We start from the raw sequence: 16,382 nt of genomic DNA on the forward strand, positions 1-16,382 counted from the left end.
TTCATCAGATTCATTCTCCATCCATCTTTGATCCCTAGCTGGTGAGAAATTGTGTTCCTTTGGAGGAGGAGAGGTGGTCTAATTTTTGGTGTTTTCATCCTTTTTGTACTGGTTTCTTCCCATGTTAGTGGCTTTATCTACCTGTGGTCTTTGTAGTGCGTGACTTTCAGATGTGGTCTCTGAGTGGACGTCCTTTTGTTGATGATGAAATTATTTCTTTCTGTTCCTTAGTTTTCCTTCTAACAGGCCCCTCTGCTGCAGGACTGCTGGAAGTCTACTCCAGACCCTGCTTGCCTGGGGATCACCCTCGGGGGCTGCAGAACAGTAAGAGTTTCTGCCAGTTTCTTTTTCTGTTATCTTCATCCCAGAAGGGTACTTGCTAGATGTCAGCCTGAGCTTTCCTTTATGAGGTGTCTCTTTGGATATACAGGGTCAGGGAGCTGCTTGAGGAGACAGTCTGTCCCTTATGGGAGCTCAAGTGCTGTGCTGGGAGCTCCATTGTTCCATGCAGAGCTGCTGGGCAGGTACTTTTAAGTCTGCCACAGTGGAATTCATAACCGCCTCTTTTCCCAGGTGCTCTGTCCTAGGAAGGTCAGCTTTATTTGTAAGTTCCTTTTGTGCTGCTGCCTTTTTTCATAGATTCCCTGCCCTGCATGGAGCAGTCTAGTCACAGTCTGCTAGCAGAGGTGTTGCTGAGTTGCCTCAGGTTCTGCCCAGCTGCAGTGTGAACTGCCTCTGTAGTGTTGGTCGCCTTTCCCCAAACTGAGCTGGACCATCCAGGGTCCAGCTGCACTTGCTGCAAAACTCTCAATCCAGAGTGTTTCAGATTGCTTGTTATGTGGGGGTGGTACCCGCTGATCCAGATTGCCTGACTCCCTGTCTCTGCCCCCTCCCTTTAAGTTGGATGGGCGGCTCTGTCTCCCAGGCATTCCAGGCACCATTTGAAACACCTGACCAGATTTGTGTGAGTTTCTGTGTGCCAATCTGGCACCGACTGAAACTACCATGCTGAAAACTCATGATGCTTTTCAGTCCCAGGAATATCTTGGTCTGTGGGCAGTAAAAATTTGTTTGGAAATGCAGTAGACACTCACCCTCTGCATTGTTCTTGCTGGGAACTGCACAACAGGGCTGTTCCTATTTGGCCATCTTGGATCCTCCCCTCTTTAGTTAATTACGTCAAAATACTCCACTACATGGTTAAATTCTTGCATCCTCCAATTCTTTATGAATGGGCTAAATGGCTAGTATCAGCACTCACAAAAGTGTCTTGAACTTAAATGGAGTTTATGTTGAGAAATAAAGTTTCATTTTTTATTTTTATCTTTTAATTCTTTTTTTTCTGCAAGCTTGTTGATGACTCCTCATATATCCCATTTCTTTTTTTTTTTTTTTTTTTGAGATGGAGTTTCGCTCTTGTTACCCAGGCTGGAGTGCAATGGCACGATCTCGGCTCACCGCAACCTCTGCCTCCTGGGTTCAGGCAATTCTCCTGCCTCAGCCTCCCGAGTAGCTGGGATTACAGGCACGCGCCACCATGCCCAGCTAATTTTTTGTATTTGTAGTAGAGACAGGGTTTCACCATGTTGATCAGGATGGTCTTGATCTCTTAACCTCGTGATCCACCTGCCTTGGCCTCCCAAAGTGCTGGGATTACAGGCTTGAGCCACCGCACCCGGCCTCATATATCCCATTTCTTATGGCTCTTTAAGCAAGGTTTATTAAGTAAAAAAAAAACTCTGACCAACTGTTTTGCATGAAAGATATTAAAAGATCTTTGAGTTATGTAAAAATTGACAAATGGGACCTAATTAAACTAGAGCTTCTGCACAGGAAGAGTTTACTGTCAACAGAGTAAACAGATAACCTGCAGAATGAGAGAAAATATTTGCAAACTATGCATCTAACAAAGGTCTAATATCCAGAATCTATAAGGATCTTAAACAAATTAGTAAGCAAAAAACAAACAACTTTATTAAAAAGTGGGCAAAGCACCTGAACAGACACTTTTCAAAAGAAAGCGCACCATAACCAACAAGCATATGAAAGAATATTCAACATCACTATCATTACAGAAATAAAAATCAAAACCACAATGAGATACCATTTCACACTAGTCAGAATAGCTATTATTAAAAAGTCAAAAACACAACTGATGCTGGCAAGGTTGCAGAGAAAAGGAAATGCTTATAAACTGCTGATGAGACTGTAAATTAGTTCAGTCATTGTGAAAAGCGGTTTGTTGATTTCTTAATGCACTCAAAACAGAATTACCATTTGACCCAGCAATCACATTATTAAGAATATATGCAAAGGAATACAAATCGTTCTGCCATGAAGACACATGCACATGTATGTTTACTGCAGCACTGTTTACAATAGCAAAGACGTAGAATCAACCTAAATGCCCACCAGTGGTAGACTGGATAAAGAAAATGTGGTATGTATACATCATGGAATACTATGCAGTCATAAAAAAAAGAACAAGATCATGCCCTTTGCAGCAACATGGAGGGAACTGAAAGTCGTTATCCTAAGTGAACTAACAAGAACAGAAAACAAAATGCTGCATGTTCTCACTTATAAGTGGAGGCCAAACATTAAGTACATATGAACACAAAGAAGGGAAAAACAGACACTGGGGCCTACTTGAGGGTGGAAGGTAGGATGAGGGTGAGGATTGAAAAATGGCCTAATATGTACTATGCTTAGTACCTGGGTGATGAAATAATCTGTACACCAAACTCCCATGGCACACAATTTACATATAACAAACTTGCACGTGTACCTCTGAACTTAAAATAAATGCTAAAAAAAATTACGTTATGAAATGATACTAACTAGAAATAAGATGTTGAGCACATGGGAAATGGGCCAATAAACTATTAATATTTTAGTGTAAGCTTATGGTATTAGTTTGTTCTTAATGCTGCTATGAAGAAATACCTGAGACTTGGTAATTTATAAAGACAAGAGGTTCAATTGACTCACAGTTCCACATTGCTGGGGAGGCCTCAAAAACTTACAGTCACGGTAGACACTCTTCACAGAGTGTCAAAAGAGAATGAGTGCCAAAAGATGTGGGGAGCCCCTTATAAAACTCAGATCTTGTGAGAACTCACTATCATGAGAACCACCCCAATGATTCAATTACCTCCACCTGTTTCCGCCCTTGACACATGGGGATTATTAGAATTCAAGGTGAGACTTGGGTGAGGATACAGAGCCAAACCTATCAGTTATCTAAACATAATTTTTAGAGAGTATCTATTTAACTGTAAATATAAACCATATTCTACAAATAGAAAAATGTAAAATGCATTTGTCTTGATGATAAAGAAATGTGCTTCCTAAAACTGCTAAGTAATTTATTCTTCCTTAGAGGACTTTTGTTACCTTAGAGAATACAATTCTATTAGCCAAAGGTTTCTATCTAGCCCTCTCAGTAAAATTAAATTATTTTATAAACCAAAACCATTAATTGCTTATAACATATAGGCACAATAAAATATAAATATTACCATTTATTGATATTAGCATTCCTTCTAATTGGCCTTAAAAATTATATATGCTCAATGCTAAAAAAAAAATTAGATTTTTAATTACAATTGCAACTTTGTTCTTTTAGCTTGCTTGAAATTTCCAATTGGGTCATTATTTTAAAACTACACAAAATATGTTATGATATAAAAAGTTTTGGCACAGATGTCTATGATGTTAGAGTCCAGTTTTCGCTAATATGCCTAAAGGTTATATCTGTGACTGTACTGAGAGTCCCAAGCTGTTCTTGTAATTAACAACTTACATCTGGTTTCCTCATTCTGTTATGTACACAGGGCATTGGGAAACTGCTGTGTTTTAATTCATGACCCATTTAGATTAAATTTAACTGCACTCATCTTTTAATTTCATTCTGTATTCTATGGTAAGTGGTACATTATTTTTCACAGATAGGCTATTTTTTTTTAGAAATCTTTTATAAACAGTTATAATTCTTGTTAAAAATGTAATATTCAGAAATGGAAGGCAGTTCAATTTTGCATGCAGTAACAATGCTATAGGCAAAGAAAGAATGCTTTCAATTACCATTCTTTTTGAAGGTGTTAGGACATTACTGGCAGATATTTTTAGGAACTGAAACAGGTCAAAATCATCAAACTAGTCATAATATTTTTCTAATTGAATGCACATAATAAAATACATTTTAGAGCAACCATATTTTAAGCCTACAAATGCTTTCTGAATTAAATTCTAAAGGAAATACTTAATATTATGCTCTGCAGATTTCTTTTAATAGCTCCATTTAAATATTCTATTACACATTGCTGACTTTTTAAAACATGCAGGTGTCAAGAAAGTGCTGTAAATGAAACTGACCATTGTGACATGAACACATATCCAGTTAAGCCAGTTAGTGATTTTCTGAGCAAAATCGCTTTATTACTTGATCCCAAACTAGTACCATTTCATTTCATATTAGAAAAACTTTGTTTCATGAAAGACTGTTGTAATCATATTACTCTTGATTTATTATGCAAATCTTTCTATAGATTACAAAAAACCATTTTTTTTCTTCAAAAGTGATACCTTTGGTCTTAAGACAGTTTCTGTCAACTAAAAGTATAAAAAGTTCAGGTTGTAAAAATAAAATTTGGAAGCTGGTCTTAATATAACTTGAGGTTTTGAGTCTTTTATTTTTCTATATCTGATACTAGATTCGTCTAAGAATATGAACTGAAATATATTTAAAGTAGTGTTGGATGGGAGTCAGGGGAGAAGAGAGGCTTGTTTTGGTTTTTATAAGTAAGAGACGTAATTAATGATATCACTGCCATTGACAGTTCAGCATTTTCAGCTAAGTCATTTTGAATAGATTCTCAGTATGCGACACGTTTTCACTAACAGGGGTAAATCCAAAGCATTAAGTGTTGGCCATTGTGATCACACTGTTGAGCAAATAGAGGGTGCAGTGGTGAAAAATCACAAAATCTTGTCCTGTGACCTGAAGAAGGTTATTCAACCTCCTTAAGCCTTACTTTACCCATCATTAAAATTACTACAGTAATGATATTTATTGAATTATTGTGAAGGTTAAATGAGCTATGTAAAGAACATGAATTAAAACATAAAATTCTTATATATTACCTCATTGAAATGTTAATCTCATTTTATTTCACATTATTATGTGATTTTTCTTTTATGTTTTCCTGGATTTTAAAAATAATAATAATAATTTATGAAAATAATTTGATCCCAAAGCAGGATGCAAAATGACTGTATAGTATAGCACTAGGATGAAAATGCCTATCAAGTCATACTTGTTAATGATGAAAATTACCCTTTATTGAGTGGTTACTACATGCATGGCATGGTGCTAACCACTTTACATAGATTTTTTATTTAAATCTCCTAAGTAGGTATTACTATTTCTATTTTCATACATAAGAAAACTAAAGAGAGACTAACTTGTCACATGTCATACAGCCAGTTCAGTGATCAAATCAAGGGGTTTTTTGTTTTGTTCTTTGTTTATGAGGCAGAGTCTTCTTCTGTTGCCCTGGCTGGAGTGCAGTGGCATGATCATGGCTCATTGTAGCCTGGACCTCCTGGGCTTAGGCCATCCTCCTGCCTTAGCCTCCCAAGTAGCCAGGACTACAGGCATGTACCCCACCACACCTGGCTAATTATTAAATTCTTTTGGTAGAGCCGAGGTCTCATTGTGTTGCCCAGGCTGGTCTGGGACTCATGGGCTGAAGCAACCCTCTCTCCTCAGCCTCCCCGAGTGATGGGATTATAGGCATGAACCACCATACCCAAAATGTTCTTAATTACTATGCTTTGCTCCCCTCCTGGCCCTGATCTTAAGTCCTAGTTCTAGAAATCAGGATATTTTACCACGTTTAATATCCAAATTTTGATTTCTTTTCTAAATCTGTGAATGGAAATCTTATACTGTCCCTGTACATAAATTTTGTCTTAATAACCTTGTAAAATTTGCAATCCCTCTGGGGCTAGAATCTAGCTTTTTAACTCTGTAGTGTAGTTAGACTCTATCAGAGACTCCATACATCACATAAATGGACAGGTAGAAAAAAAAAGCAAATAGCTTTATTCTTATTTTTAATTTTTCAAGATATAGGTCTCCCTCTGTCACCCAGGCTGCAGTGTAGTAGGTGTGATCATAGCTCATTGCAGCCTTGATAAAGCAATCTTCCTACCTCTGCCTCCCAAGTAGGTAGGACTACAAGTGCATGTCACCACATCCGACTAATTTTTTAAAAATTGTTTTTGTAGAGACAGAATCCCACTATGTTTCCTAGGCTGGTCTCAAACTCCTGGCCTCAAGAGATCCTCTTATACTGTTGGCCTCCCAAACTGTTGGGATTACAGGTGTGAGCCACTGGGCCCAGTCCCGATGGCTTTTAGAATGGGATTCTGTGTGGGCAAGAATTGGATTCAGCTATCTGGAGCTTCAAAGTGGAAGCAAAATCTTTCAGCTTCATCACAAAATGTAACACCCAGAGAGTCAAATGAGACTGAATTGAGGCATATCCAAAGTAGCCTGGAGTAGCCTTTCTCAGTCTTTATACCCTGGAGGAATTCTTGAAATAATTTTCCAGTATCAGGAAATCCTTATATAAATGTTCTTATATCTGCGAATCACAGAATATTACTGTGATCATAAGTTATAGATGTAATAAGGCAATAATTGTCTATCCTTTCTTGAGGACTATATTATCTTTTCTGTGGATACCTTATTAGCTTAGTCTTTTTGTGTGCTTCTCCCTCCCCATAAAAGACATCAACCCTAACAGCCGGGCGCGGTGGCTCACGCCTATAATCCCAGCACTTTGGGAGGCCGAGGCGGGTGGATCACGAGGTCAAGAGATCCAGATCATCCTGGTCAACATGGTGAAACCCGTCTTTACTAAAAATACAAAAATTAGCTGGGCATGGTGGTGCGCGCCTGTAGTCCCAGCTACTCGGGAGGCTGAGGCAGGAGAATTGCTTGAACCCAGAAGGCGGAGGTTGCAGTTAGCCGAGATTGCGCCATTGCACTCCAGTCTGGGTAACAACAGCGAAACTCGGTCTCAAAAAAAAAAAAGACATCAACCCTAACAAAAGTTGGTAGTGCAGGTAAAGAAAACTTAGCTTCCCGTTTCTTTTGATTTACTAAATTCATTTTTAAACTATATCCAATGTTTAGTCCAAGTCCTCCAAGAAACCACGATTGGATTTAAACATGCAAGGATTTTATTAAGGGAACTACCTTAGAGAGAAAACATAAGGGAGACTGGAGGCCTGGAAGAGCCATCAGACCACAAAGCATGTAGGACCCTGAGTCAGGGAAGAAGGAAATAACGTGGGGTGTGAGTAGCCTCGACTGCTGTGCAGTCTGAGGAAGAATTAGCCAGATTATCAGGGGGCCAAAGTCAGCCATCACAGAGGTCTAATGACATGCAGAAATGGCCTACCATAGCATTCCTGCTATACTCAGTCACCAGCGAGGAGCAGTCCCTGGGAAGTGTGGGCTTAGCACCAACCGTGCGATGGAGTGCAGAGCACAGTGGTGGGGCTGAGTTCCCTGCAGGTGGAGGTCTGCAAGCTGCATTCTCATGGCCTCTGCATCTCAGAAACCCTAAAAGTTTGTCATCAACTCCTACTCTACAAGTAGCTGAGAAGGTATGCTGTGTGCTATATGGTAGATGTTTGTTTCCCCTATTTAAAACTAAAAATGACTTTTTCCCCAAACTGTCTTTAAAAAAAAAAGAAGTTGGTTAGCTTACATTTCTTGAAAGTAATATTTTGCTTTTTCATAAGTTATTTAAAAAACATATAAGACAAATATAATAAATTTCTGTTAACTAGCAAGCTTAAGCCAAAAAGTAATAATTTACTTTTCTAAAGGTAGGCTTGATTGATTTAATTTGAATAAAAGTTATGTTGATGGGGAAGAACAACACACACTGGGACCTGTGGCGGGGGGAGAGGAACAGCATCAGGAAGAACAGCTAATGGGTGCTGGGCTTAATTCCTAGGTGATGGATTGATCTGTGCAGCAAACCACCATGGCACACGTTTACCTATGTAACAAATCTACACATCCTGCACATGTACCCCGGAACTTAAAATATATAAAAGTTGATTTTAAAAAGTTGTGTTGATTTAATGTTATTTACAACATGAAAATTATTAACAACGCAATGAGTACAACTATTAAAACTATAAGCCAACAGAATATGAATAAAAGTATACCCTAAGACACACTTTTTAATTAAACTTTCAAAAAATTATTTTCTTCCTTAGTAACATGATTAAGCTCAAATATAAGACTAGCAGTTACAAAATTATTAAGTATATGTATTGACTTTTTATATCTCCTCTATACACCTATGCATAAAATTTGTTACTTTTGGAACTAGAAATGAAGAATAAAGTAAATTGAAACGAGTATTTTTCTGGTGCAGAATAATTCAGTTCTGAATCAAACTTGAGATAAAAACACATTGATGACATTTCAACTAAAATGAGTTGATATTTTTTTTTTGCTCATGATGATTGTTAAACAAGTTGAACTTGTTCACATATATAATGAATTGAAAAAACTGCAACAGAATGTTTATTGCTTTACTGTGACTAGCAGGATACTCTTCACTCACAGAAATCCAGAAGCTGTCTAGGAGCAGATTAGTAATCTTATCGTAACTGCATGATCAGATGGCAGCTTCCTAAGTGGTTTTTCCTCTTTCAAAGTCAGGTTCTCAGACTGTAGAGTAATAGTAGAAGATTCAGGGAAAAGGTCTTTCAGCCTTGTGTTGAAAGAAAGAAAAAAATACTGTGCCATTTTGTTCTGTGGTTCTTCAAGGTGGCTCTCTATAAAACTTAAGTCTTATTAATATCTTTCCTAATTCTTAAACCCAAGTTGCACCAGGAAAATTTTAAGATTTCCCATTGCAATATATTTTTTCTAAACATTCAGATTCTTATAAATCAAAGAATCTTGTCCCTTAAAGTCAGACTACTTTCTCCAAGGTCTTGTAGATATTTATTCAACTGGTTTATGTGATGAAAAATATTTACTAAGTAGTTCATTGCTGTAGACACCAACTTTTTATTCAAAATACTCAGCAAAAGCTGGCCTACCTTGAAAATACTCGTGCAATCCACCTGTTAGCTAAAGCATACTGTTGCAAATCCTTCCTCTGCTATGTCCCAGATTTCTACATGTAGCAGGAGATGTATGTAATCTTTGTCCAAAGTATAACACAATTTTTAGAACATTATGGAGTGAGTTGGTCTTTATTTAACAAAGTAAACCATTTTATAGTATCATTCAGAACTTTTATCACCTCATCTACAAGGGTATTTCTCTGTGAAGAAAGCAGTATGTTGTGACAACCTCAGATCCAAGAAATTCAACAAAACCAGGCACAAGAAATATGAAGAAAATTATAGCAAGACACAAATCAAATTTCTCCAAACTAATGATAAAGAGTAGATCCTAGCAACCAGAGAAGAAAGCCTTGTTACATACACAGGAACAAAGGTGGGGGTGGCTTCAGATTCCTCATCATAAAGAATGCATGTGAGAGCTAGAACAAATTATTACAGTCATATCCTGGTTGAGAAATGACACGTATTTTGGAAATTCATGTATCAAGAGCAAATGATGAAGAACAAGACTCCTAGGTGTCTCATGATATTCTTCCTTTTATCATTTCTTAATTCCCTATGTATCCTGCGGCTTTCCTTGACACTAGGCAGAGAGCTTCCTTCAGGTCTTTATATTCTCATTGCCAATATGTGTTCCAGAAAAAGAACACCACTTGGAAGCTGTCAGCAGAAAACTAAAAAGACCATTATCATTTCCCTTTATTTTTATGCTACCTGTGGATTTTTATACCCAAGGTGGATTTATTAAGGAACACATATAAATAAGACATGGTAAAATATCTATCAAGTGCAAATACACTTACTAGTTGTAATAGACATGATATGAACAGAAACTCTTCAAAAGAAGACATTTACGCAGCCAACAAACATATGAAAAAATGCTCATCATCACTGGTCATTAGAGAAATGCAAATAAAAACCACATTAAGATATCATCTCACGCCAGTTAGAATGGCGATCATTAAAAAATCAGGAGACAACAGATGCTGGAGAGGATGTGGACAAAAAGGAACACTTTTACACTGTTGGTGGGAATGTAAATTAGTTCAACTATTATGGGAGACAGTGTGGCGATTCCTCAAGGATCTAGAAATAGAAATTCCATTTGACCCAGCAATCCCATTACTCCATTACTGGGTATATACCCAAAAGATTTTAAAGTGTTCTGTTATAAAGACACACGTACACATATGTTCATTGTGGCACTGTTTACAATAGCAAAGACCTGGAACCAACCCAAATGCCCATCAATGATAGACTCAGCAAAGAAAATGTGGCACATATACACCACGGAATACTATGCAGCCATAAAAAATGATGGGTTCCTGTCCTTTTTAGGAACATGGATGAATCTGGAAACCATCATTCTCAGCAAACTGACACAAGAACAGAAAACCAAAGGCCACATGGTTTCACTCATAGGTGGGTGATGAACAATGAGAACACATGGGCATAGGGAGGGGAACATCTTACACTAGGGTAGATTAGGAGGTAGGGGACCAGGGGAGGGGAGGGGCAGCAGGGGATGGGGAAGATTGGGAAGGGAGAACACTGAGAGAAATGCCAGATGTAGGTGATGGGGGAATGGAGACAGCAAACCACCAAGGCACTTGTGTACCTATGCAACAATCCTGCAGGATGAGCACATGTACCCCAGAGCTTAAAGTACAATTTAAAAAAATAGGGTTGTAATTGACATAAGTGGAAGAGGTAGAAGTTCACATGCATGTTAGATATCCAGTTTATCCTTTACATTTTAATAGTCCTCAATTAATAAGCTAATTCAGATAGTAAAATATTTCTTCATAATTATATAAGGGAATTAAAAAGTTATTATCCCAGTTTGACTATGCAAAATGTGAGAAATTACTATATTGTGTGTTTGTGTGTGTGTTCATGCAATACTACTTACTACGTGCTAAGCATGATTCTAAGTGCTTTACATATACTAATTTGCTTAATCCTTATACCAATCCTGTGAGGCAGGTCTTATGAGTCTCCTCATTTTACAAGTTAGGACACAAGAGATGGAGAGTAAGATCACATGAGCAGTGTGTGACAGAGCAAGAATTCCAACCCAGGCAGTCAAAATCCACAGTCCGTGTTCTTTACCACCTCACTATTTTGCGTTTCCACAACACAGTGTTAAATAGGGACAGAACATTGTGAGAACTAAATTTAGGATGCTAGCCAAGCAGAAGAAAAACCAAAGTGGCCACTTGCCAATCAGATGTTGTTTTGCTGCATCTGAAGCAACAAGACTTCTAGACATGTTTTTGTGGGAGTTTTAGTACAATCTCATTTTCCCAGGCTCTGGTTTTGTAATCTCAAATAGCCAAGGGGGAAAAAACAGATTAGCTAAAAGAACTACATAGTCACCTTCTTGTATGTGTTAACATAAGATGGTTTAATATATGTGGATATTTTAACAGTTCGACTTGAACAACAAAAGATAGCAAGGTTAGAATTATTTATTCCTTAGATAACAAGTCTGTTTCATATTTTGGGAAAACCATTGTTAGATATTTCATATCCTCTTTTATAATGATTTCAGCAATGTCCACTGGGGTAAAAGATGATGATGGAGTGAACCTTGAGCACAATTCCAGTTCCAAATAAACTTTTCTTTCAGGTTGAACTTTCATGTGCCTAAGTAAAACTAGTTCTTCCTCCTGGAAGCCAAATAATTTTCCTTACTACACTGGAAATAATCACAATTTTGTATTTTTTTTTTTTTTTTTGAGATGGAGTCTCACTCTATTGCCCAGGCTGGAGTGCAGTGGCATAATCTCGGCTCACTGCAACCTCCACTTCCTTGGTTCAAGCAATTCTCCCATCTCAGCCTTCTGATCAGCTTGGGATTATAGGTGCCTGCCATCACACCCAGCTATTTTTTTGTATTTTTTTAGTACAGACAGGGTTTCACCATGTTGGCCAGGCTGGTCTCAAGCTTCTGACCTCAGGTGATTCACCTGTCTCAGCCTCCCAAAGTGCTGAGGTTACAAGCATGAGCCAACACACCTGGCCCAATTTTGTATTCTTTTACATATATATGGATGCTCTATCCATCAAAACAGTGTTTTCTTTATTGCGAGCATATGATTGGGATTCCATTATGAGTGACATAGTATTAATCTCATATTTCCAACTTCTAAAACTGTGCCTGGAACACAGGGGGTACTTAAGAGTTGCTGAATTAATAGGTAACAGGAGAGTGGCAAAGGGAAAGGAGAAATTGGCCATTATGTCTTGCTCAAAATACGCAAACAAGTAAAATTTATTTGTATACCTTTATCATTCATATAAATATACAACATTAGTGAATAATAAAAGCTTATTTATGCTCTAACACTATGTGTTAAGTAAAACTTAATTTCAGTCAATATTATTCTATCTACTCTTTTACATTAAAGAAATGCTATTTCCACAAAGACATGGAATCAACCTAAATGTCCATCAATGACAGACTGGATAAAGAAAATGTGGTACATATACACCATGGAATACTGTGCAGCCATAAAAAAAAAAAAAGATAATGTCTTCTGTGGGAACATAAATGGAAGCCATCATCCTTAGCAAACTAATGTAGGGACAGAAACAAATCCCATGTTCTCACTTACAAGTGGAAACTGGCCAGACATGATGGCTCACGCCTATAATCCTGACACTTTGGGAGGCCAACATGGGTGGATTACTTGAGCTCAGGAGTTTGAGATCATCCTGGGCAACATGGTGAAACCCTGTCTCTACAAAAAACACAAAGATTAGTTAGGTGTGTTCTGTTTGGTTCCCCCCTGCAACCAATCAGGTGGGTCATGGCCAAGTCTTCTTTTGCATAGGAGTATAACTTTGTAACTTTACTTCAGGCTCTGATTGGTCACCTTCTGCAACTAATCAGGCTGGTTGTGAGAGACTGCTTCATTTGCATATGGTGTACACCAAGTAACCAATAAGAAGCCTCAAGAGGGTAGTTAAGTCCCAGAAAATTCTATAACCAGACCCTTCAGCCACTTGCTCAGGCCCACTCCCACCCTGCGGAGTGTGTTTTCATTTTCAATAGTATCTACTTTTGTTGCTTCATTCTTTCCCTGCTTTGTTTGCACATTTTTTGCAATTCTTTGTTCAAAATGCCAAGAACCTGGACACAATAGCTAGAGTTGAGAAATACTACTTTTAATTATATAATTATGCTGCTATTTTTCTAATTTGAAGAATGCATTGACTTGCTTTGTTGAGAAGAATTAAAATGGGCAGAGTTGTTTGTCTAAAAATTGCATTGTACTTTTTCAAAATTACCTGATGTTGAAGTACATTCAAAATAATTGGATATAATAAATGCTGAACTTTTTTACTACAAAATCAAGAAGATGAATTATGTGTCTATGAATCTATGAACTCTAATAGTGTGCTTTATTCCTCTTCCTCTTGCCCTAGGCCCAGATCTCCAAAAGGACTAAACTATGTTAAAAATAAAAATATTAAAAAAGGAAAAGTAATTTAAACTGATAACTGGATACCCTATTTTCTACTTTTTACTTTTCAATAAGAGGTAGGGGTGTTTCAAGTTTTGCATAGAGCTTATCAATTTTTTTTAGACTCAAATCTAGTTTCTGTAGTTGAAAAGTGAAATTAGAGAGATTTAGGTTAGTGTTAGATTTTTTAAACAAAATTTGTTATTTATAGTGGAAGTTCAATCTTAATATAATGCTAATGTTCAATGTGATTGATTTAGTATGTGCTTCATATGTTCACTGTTTCTCTCCCCACCATTTTGTTTTTTTCCATTACCATCGTTAAAATCCAGCACAGGGAGAAGGGGATCATTCAATGTACATAACGGTTTCCTCCTTTTCCCTTTCAACTCTCCCTTTTTTTTTAATTCCTATTCTATTTTCCTCGTTCCCTTTCCCTCATCTTCCCACTCTCCCTCCCTTTCCTGCATCTCTCCTTTTCCTTTAGTCTAAGAGAGAGAAGCAGAATTGGTGTCTGGAAGTAGTAAAATATAATGATGGAAGAAGGCATTTCCTCATCACCATCACTGAGTTTTGTCACCACTGAAAGCTGCTAGAAATAGTCTGCACTTAGCATTCTTATTTTTCATCTCTCATTATCTCCTATTTAATATTTTTAAACTATAAAATATTACGGGCATACAGAACAGCACATAACACATATATGCACAGTTTATTAACTGCCACTAACTATTCATCTGACTAGCTTTTGGATACTACACCCTTCCCTCTGATGATCCTGCTCTGACAATGGTCATGATAACTTAATTATAATTACCATATTGATCACTGCATTTTATTTTTCAGAGTCCCATTTAGTTCCTTTTCAAATCTGCTTTATCTTTTATTTTTAAGTCTCTCCTATTCTTTTCTCATAACTTAAAGCCTCCATTTAAAATAAATTTTGCAGCCAGATACAGTGGCTCACACCTGTAATCCAAACACTTCGGGAGACCAATGCAGGCAGATCACCTGGGGTCAAGAGTTTGAGACTAGCCTGGCCAACATGGCAAAACCCCATCTCTACCAAAAATACAAAAATTAGCTGGCAGTGGTGGCGCACACCTGTAATCCCAGCTACCTAGGAGGCTGAGACAGGAGAATCGCTTGAACCCAGGAGGCCAAAGTTGCAGTGAGCCGAGAGCCTGCCATTGCACTCCAACCTGGGTGACAGAGCAACACTCCATCTCAAAAAAATAAATTAAATTAAATTTGCAATTTTTTATATTCAATACTTAAACTTTTTCTACTTTTATATTCACTGCACAATAAATCTAGGAACTGCAGTCTGAGCAGATCTGGTTCTGCTTTCCACTGCTCCCACTGGTGCTTACTCATAGTGCGTTGTGAGCTCTTATTCTCTGGAAGTTTATCCATGGAAAGTCATTGAGGCCCATATAAAAGTTGTGTTCCTTCACAGAGGATTTGAGTTTACTCCTACCAATCTCCTGAAAGCACTACCATCTTAATTAAATTCTTAGCTTTTAATTAATTTCCCACCGATAGAGTAAGTTCACATTGCAAACCTGCCGTGGGGAGGCTCCCATTTTCAAATTCTCAGGCAAGATTTTTTTTTTTTTTTTTTTTTTTGAGATGGAGTTTTTTTCTTGTTACCCAGGCTGGAGTGCAATGGTGCTATCTCAGCTCACTGCATCCTCCGCCTCCTGGGTTCAAGCAATTCTCCAGGCAAGATGTTTTAATTCCTCCCACCAAAAGCCAAGCTTAAGACAAGAACATTGTCTTGCTGCCTCTCCTGTGCTACAAGTTTATTTCTAATTCTCTTTCACTGTGTAGTCTTTTGTGGTCCCACCTTATAGGAGACTTCCTCCTGGATTTTCATCTTGGACAGGCTCTAAATTACTAAGTTCCTCAGTAACTCCCACAGCCATCAAAACAGAATCTGAAAATTACCAGGACTGGGCAGATAACCTCCAGTCAAAAGCCAGCTTGGGTATTCACTTACCTTTGAGTCTGCTTACTTTTCTTCTGATTCTTTTAACTCAAAAAGAAGGTAAAGTTTTACTGAATAAAAGCACAGAGCAGTGCAAATACCCTGAGTATACATGAAAGCTTGATAAATTTTTCACAACTGAATACTTCTACATAACCAGTACCTACATCAAGAGAAGGAACATTAGCAATCCCTCCCTTGATCTCCTTTGTAGCCACTAACTCCATCAAGAATTATATTCTGACTTCTAACAGAGGTAAGTTATATACAGATGTGTGTGTATTTGTGTTTTATATAAAATGGCAAAAATTTTCACTTCTACTTGTTTTATTTTTTTTATATTGGCTATCTGATTTTTAAAAATTTATTTATTATACTTTAAGTTCTGGGGTACATGTGCAGATCTCATAGGTTTGTTACAAAGGTATATGCCTGCCATGGTGGTGGTTTGCTGCATCCATCACCCCATCATCTACGTTAGATATTTCTCCTAATGCTATCCCTCCCCAATCCTCCCACCCTCTGCTACTCCTCCCCTAGCCCTTCCCCCCAGATCCCCGGTGTGTGATGTTCCCCTCCCCGTGTCTGTGTGTTCTCACTGTTCAACACTCACTTGTGAGTGAGAACATGTGGTGTTTGGTTTTCTGTTCTTGTGTTAGTTTGCTGAGAATGATGGTTTCCAGTTTCATTCATGTCCCTGCAAAGGACATGAACAAAGGACATGAACTCATCTTTTTTTTATGGCT

Source organism: Callithrix jacchus, chromosome 3 (genome assembly GCF_049354715.1).
Source record: "Callithrix jacchus isolate 240 chromosome 3, calJac240_pri, whole genome shotgun sequence".
Classification (NCBI taxonomy): Eukaryota; Metazoa; Chordata; class Mammalia; order Primates; family Cebidae; genus Callithrix; species Callithrix jacchus.